The sequence below is a fragment of the Ruditapes philippinarum genome, unplaced genomic scaffold (genome assembly GCF_026571515.1).
Source record: "Ruditapes philippinarum isolate M1 unplaced genomic scaffold, ASM2657151v2 ctg344_1_1_1_1, whole genome shotgun sequence".
Taxonomy (NCBI): Eukaryota; Metazoa; Mollusca; class Bivalvia; order Venerida; family Veneridae; genus Ruditapes; species Ruditapes philippinarum.
Window position 1 is genome coordinate 56,768 of NW_026861031.1, and position 7,514 is coordinate 64,281.

Genomic DNA, 7,514 nt, shown 5'->3' on the forward strand with positions numbered 1-7,514 from the left:
GGAAATGTATATATTGAAAAGATTATTTGATTGATCATACAGCACATAAATATAATTATGTAGAAGCAATAAATACAAGTATACTGTATAAAACCTATGTTAAGATTGTTATATTAGATAAGAAGTTAACACTGACTTAGATTACAATTTAAGTAAAAGGAAATGTAATGTTTATCTGGCAGATAAAATGAGGAGGACATTACAAAATATAGTGAAAAGTTAGTTCGACGCTGAAACATTTTTTTCTGACAGAGCAACCAAGAGGGAATTCCAGAACATCATGTAAAATTAATGTATTGCTATAAGTCTTGGCTGGCAGAGCAACCAAAAGAGGCATTACATCATAAAGCGTAAAATCAATGTGTTGCTGTTTTAATTAGCTGGCAGAGCACCCAGTAGGGCATTCCATGATAAAGTGTAAAATCAATGTGTTGCTGAATTGCTTAGCCGGTGGAGAAAAACAAGCGGAGCATTCAAAAATATTTTCTCTCCAAAATGCTCAGTTTGTAGCGCAATCTAGCAGGGCATTCCGGAAAAATAAAGAATGCAAAATCAACCTCCTGTTTGATAATGAGCTGTTAAGCTGACATAGCAATCTAGCATTCCGAAATAAAGTGTAAGATAAATGTTCAGCTGGCAATACAAATAAAGTGTCAAATCAATGTGTTGCTCGATAGCACTGAAAACACACAGGAAGAGCAATTTAAAGGGACATTCAGTCATTCCTTTAGAAAAAGAAAAACAATATTCGTGGTGTAAGGGTAAATAAACACCGGCAATCAAAAACGAGACATCGTGTGTTCCAGCAACGGACACAAAAAATAATCTCTATTAGACCCGTCTAGTAGATATGCTGGGGAACATTTTTTGTTTTTTGTTTTTTTTTGGTTGTTTTAACAAAATCACACTGCTTTCAAATTCTCTAATAAAAATAGCTTTTCTCTTGTACAACAATATCACTGAGCTTTAAGGAATTAAAAGTAAACGTTTAAATGAAGTGATTGTGCCATGTTTGAATATCATATTTTTTTTCATTTACCTTATAAATAACGTGTCAATGAGCCAATGTATATTCGAATGATGGGAACAACAGTCATAAGCCTTGTTCCAACGGGGTATGACTAACATCCGCATTGGAGTTTGTTTGTTTTTTTTTTTTTTGTTGTTTTTTTGACGGGCGCAATTGAAATATTTTTTTTTTTTTTTTGCAATTTTAAAACAGGCAAAGTGTATGCTTATTCATGAAAATAATTAACATGTATAAACAGATTATATGAGTGAAAAATGTAAGTTTGTTTTAAAATGCATCCCAGATATTTACCATAGGTTATTTTGAAGGATTCTGTGACGATCGTTCTCTTGCCTGGATTTTTTATTACATTTAGTGGTTCTATACCTAAATTCCAGGCAAATATGCAATCTTGTGTTTAATCAAGTAGTTTTATCTTTTATAAATAAGTAAACAATACGTTACTAAGAATTGATTATATTTAACATTTTATTCTTAGTAACTATTATTTGATATTACATACATAGTTTTGCTATTTGTAAAATAACAGAACAGTTTGTTCTCAAAATCATAGTTGGATTGATTCCGAACTAGCTAACGATAGGCTATTCTTATTAGTAGAATTGCGAGTAAAGATAATCGTATCTCACTGTATAAAAATCTGGAAACAAAGTGATCCCTCGGAAGCATTAATCACAACAAAATTACATAAGAATTGCAGACTCGGTTTGAGGAGGGACAATGAATCAGTGCAACATCCCTCACGCCCCCTAGCACCGGCTTGAGCGGTACTCAATAAAACGTATGTAAAATGGTCTGACATATGGTAGATTTAACCGTAAATTTAAATACATCCAGTGTCAAACAATATGCTGAAATATATACTGAGACGAAGCTAAGATCACAAGCTTTTCATTGGTGTAATAAATTTTAAAACCGGCCCAAACTAGCGGTTTAAACAACTGCTAAATTTGCATTGTTTAAGCATTAGAGATATTGATTTTACTCGAAGATAAGGTAAACAACTTGTGTTTTTTCACTCGATACACCTCGGTTATTTAAGTAGTTCATATAGAGACAGTCAATGGGTGCATTAGAACATTATGCATTTCGCACCTATATTAAAAAAAAGAACATTTTCCGGCGCAACGGAGATAATTTTCTTTACCTCTGTCTTTGTTTTGAATTTATTTTTAGAATACCAATCATTTCATTTTTACTTGTTATCCAATTTATTTTGTCATACATGGCATAACTTTGTGAATTTATGCGTTAGGTTCTACTTTTTCTCCAAAATATGCAACTCAATCATTACAATTTATTAGTGCTTCGGATATTCAACAACAATATTCAAGAGCTCTCTGTCTCTCTGTCTCTCTGTCTCTCTCTCCATCCATTCATCCATCCATCTATCTATCAGGTATTGTTGAAACATCAACATCGCCATTCATGCTGGTGTCATCGTCGCTATCATCATTGTCATAACTGTCACTTTCATCGCCACTATCATTATAATTACTGGTATTAATAGAAGAGCTCCACTGAGATTCAACAGCCTCAAAAACTAAAAAATTGAATGTCCTGGATAGATACAAAACAACGTTAAAAATATACCGGTATTCAGAATGAAAAAAGATTTTTTTCTTTGCGTACGTGCGTGTGTTTCTGCGATTTCTTTTCCTGATTTTAGTTCAAAGTCTTAAACGCTTTTCATTTCTAACATGTTTACATATGTACACATCTAAATTTACTACTTTTGAAAAAAAAACCGGATGATGCAAATGACATTCAATTTCGCACACCAGTTATGTTTTATGGTAATACAAATGGCGAAAAAATATACCTGACAAATAAGATACCTATATCTGTTTATATATAAACTATTACGTACATAAAGGTCACAGCCTAACTTTTGTAATTCAATTAAAATTATCAATTTAGAATTTACAGTGGAAGTTTTAAGTTGTGCCGCATATTGAACGTTTTGTGTTTATGATCCTTCATGTATCTGCAAACTATCTTTTTAATGTGTTTGGCGTTATTTCATGCATTCGCTTTCGTGTAAATAATTAAACATCTTATTTCATGCATGTATTTACGAAGCATCCTATGGAAATTTTACAGCAGTTATATAACTTTAACATTTTACCGTAAAAAATCGGCGATTTCAAAAATTATAATATGTCGTAAAATCGGATTTACAATGTACAATGTAATATGAATTTTGGTTCAATCTTGTTTCTAGCTGGGATAGAATTCAAGTAGATTATTAGGCTAAATTAAAAAAAGGCCAACAAATGAAACTTTGACGCTACAAATTTAAAACTTGCCATTCATAACAATACACAGTTATTATTGACAGTAAATGTCTAAAGTCATAGTTATATACTAACCTCCGCTTTAAATTTAAGTTATATGATGAAAAGCGACTCGTTCCGTTCGGCCGGTTTTAAATTTAAAATGTAGGAATGCGATCTTTATCATACTAATTGAAAAGATAAAGTGCGTAGATATATAATCCATTAAACTACACGAACTTTTATGTCAAAATGTTATAAAACGTTGTTCTTATTTATGTTTTTTTCCAACTCTCCAACGACAACAATTAACAATGGAAAATGCATAAACCGAACGGGTACCCCTTTTACAACCTATTGAGTACACATTTCATGACCCCCTCCCACACACACACACACGCGCGCGCGCGCGCGCGACAAGGACCACTTTTCCCCAACTCAACTATTTTTTCATAATTAAAGGCATCCGGTCCAAAATATATATCAAACAATAAAACAGCATTTATAAATAGTTATTAAAAAATCCTTAACATGGTTTCTGAAAATGGCGTATGGCATTAAGTGCTCTATAAGCTTGAGAAGCTATTTTTTCAAGTGCCTCATTCAAAGGTAATTTTTGAGTAAATAATAATCCCATAGAAATTAAAAAGATAGTTGTAGGGTAATCTCGATAGAACCATTAATCATACTTTCACCATTACGCAAAAATATAATTTCAGTTTTATCAAGATTTCACACCAATAATATTGCAAACTTCTTTAACAACATTTATTTGCTGTTGTAACTTTGACTCTGTTTCGGCACAATCAGCAATATCGTCTGCAAACAAAAGACATAGTATATCAGGGATTTCATTTGCAATAAAAAATACCTGTATGACAATTTTTTCTCAACATGAAGGATAACTCGTCAATTAATAATGAAAAAATTGTTGAAGTTGTTTTATCTTCATGCCTGGTACCATTATTACAAATGTTCTATTTTATTATTTGAAACAAGATTTCGAACATGAATACATAGATTTTATTATATTCTTTAGAAATTATCAAGTAAACCTATTATTTCTAGAGCCTCAAACATCTTAGAATGGTTAATTTTATCAAATGCTTTACAGACATCAACATAAAGGCAATAAAAGCGGCCACCCTTTTCAGAAAGATATTTTTGCATCATTGCCTGAAGACAAAAATATATTATCATCCGCTGAATATCCGCTACGAAAACCAGCTTGCGACTCATCATTTTGCTATATCTTTCGGTCCATTCATAAAAAACGTTTATTAATAACACCTGCAAATATTTTATACATGGTTACACCAATAATTACCCAGAATATTTTAAGACAGGACTTGTGAAAAGGTGTAAAAACACTTTACCCAAAGGTTGTGGAAATATCCGCTACGAAAACCAGCTTGCGACTCATCATTTTTGCTATATCTTTCGGTCCATTTATAAAAAACGTTTATTAATAACACCTGCAAATATTTTATACATGGTTACACCAATAATTACCCAGAATATTTTAAGACAGGACTTGTGAAAAGGTGTAAAAACACTTTTACCCCAAGGTTGAGGAAATATACCAATTTGTAAAATTTTATTGCGCAAAATGAACAAAATTTGAGCAACATCGTCCATTTAGTATATATAAAACTTGGCCGGGATTCCATAAAACCAGTGCTTTTGTTAGAGAAAGTTTTGATATAGACAACAGAATTTCTTCTAGTGTAAACATCCGATTTAAATAAATTGCTGTAACGTCCGCATGAATATGATCGTTACCTAAATTGGGATCTACACATTTACTGTTCAGCATAATGCACAGTGCGTTAAATCTGCTGACCATTTAGTATAAGAAAAATATGGCATAAACCACTAAGCAATTTCAAGAAACATTACAAAATGAATTAGTATTTCACGACAAATATCATTTTCCTCTATTCCTCTATTCAGCAGTTTCTCGATGTTGAGCTTAAATCACTTTGGCTATATATTAAACAGGTGGACACAGAATCTAGTACATCTTAGCTAGCCAGCTATGAATTTATTTAAACATATTTATTTACTATCTTTAAGAAATATAAAAGCGCTAGGTTCAGCAAGTACCAAAAATGGCCCATCTTATATATTGTTAAAAACCTAAAGATGTGTAGTAGAAGGAACGTAAATTTGGTAGGTAGTTGATAGTTGGATATTCGAAAAAAACCCAAAAAAAACAACAACATACTAGCTGGTAGTTGGTTGTTCATCAACCCACCAGGTAGTCGGTAATTCGAACTTTGCATGTTTCCCCTAAAAAAAAACAGAAAGTATTTTTCCGGAATATATAGATATAATTGGTATATAAAGCAAGACAAATATGTTCTTCAAAACTGAATAATAGAATCTATCATTGGGTTAGATAGAACCCGAGGGTGATCGGTTCCATCGGGAACGAGCCTTGGCGAGGGTTGCCCGAGGGTTGGGATTTTCAATACCGCTATTTTTAGTAACATTTACGGATTTTTCTATCTGGTTAGTGAGAAAACCTTGTCTCACAATGTCCACCTGGGGAGTCAGTTGGTCATAGTATAATGTGCTGACCAGTTTATCTTAGAGTGAAAATTGCTGACTTCTTAAATTAGATATATAGAGAAAATTAAGTTTTGACGTACACTTCTTAATTGTTTACAAGTACATGTAACAGTTAGTACATGTAATATAAGAAATTCTATATCTTACAAAACAATAAAACCACTGATGACCAATTACAATGTAATAGGTATTATTTAAGTAATTTTAGCAGTATTTCTAGTGATCAGTGCTGACCAATTAGATTTATTACTGAACCATCTTTGTATTTGTCGGGAAAACTTATGTACTACTGGCCAGTAAAATGTAAGGAATCTTTTTATTTTGTAGTTTAGAAACTGGTCAAATTTACATAGCCGTCATTATCATTGTCCGTTACAAAATTTTATTTTTGTACATATTTTTTGTAATATGGTCTACAAATATAATTTGTTTGTCTTTTTATATAAGTAATAAAAATCTTTACATTTTTGTATCTTTTAAATGTCAACTTTACATCATTTTCATCTGAAATCTTTCGACTATATCAAAGTTTTACACAATTTATTACATTTTTTTGTATGTGTAACTCTAAGTATTTCCCCTATCTTTGGATATAAAATGAAATGCTCCTTTTTATTAATTTATAATTTTATTTAGCCGTTTTTAGTATAGAAAAAAAAAGAAAAAAAGATACCCCGCCCCCCATCCCAAACAAAAATCTATTTACAAAAGTAAAAATATTTTTACAAATTCTACATCGCCAGATTATTCGTCAGCAATTTAGAGCCGCTGAGTCAGATACAAAAAGGTTGTGAGCATGTGTACCGGAGGAATGGCGATAGTCGATAATGCGATAGCACGACAGCGACAATACGATAGTGAGATAACTCGATAACGGCAATGCGATAACACGGTGACGACAGCGCGATAAAACGCGATGGCGACAGTATAATACCGCGATCGCAACAACGTGATAGTATTGTCACTATCGTATTGTCACAATCGCATTATCGCACTGTTGTCATCGGGTTATCGTATTGTCGCCATCGCTCTGTCGCATTATCGTTCTTTCGTCATCAGGTTATCGCATTGTCGCCATCACACTATCGCATTGTCGTCATTGCACTGTCGTATTGGCGTCATCGCACCATGGCATTCGCCCTCTGTATTATAAAAGTGGCCTTAATAGTATTCCGTACATATAGATCAGTACACAGAGACACTGATGTATTGTTTGGTAATGTTGACCTGACATATTTGAATATTCAATGAGCGTTTGTCGATGATAATCGGATTCCGAAGTAAAACTTTTGAAAATTGGAATATATATCGGTTATAATAGAAGTATGATGCAAATTTGTTATTATAACGTTCAATACATTGACATGGGACAAGATCACGTGACAATAATACTCGTATATACGTAATTTAGCGAATTATTACCATTGCAACTTGGTCTATGAAAGTGCAAGCTTACATAAAAGATCTTCTATTTATAATTCTGACATTGTAAACGGAATTATTTGACAAATGAGTATGAAACAGCTAATCAAGTAATATTGAAAAAGCGAAAGTTGATCTCTGTTGCAATATTTGCATTTTGGAAAAACAACAACAACAACAAAAAAACAGATTTGAAATATGATCTGTTTGAA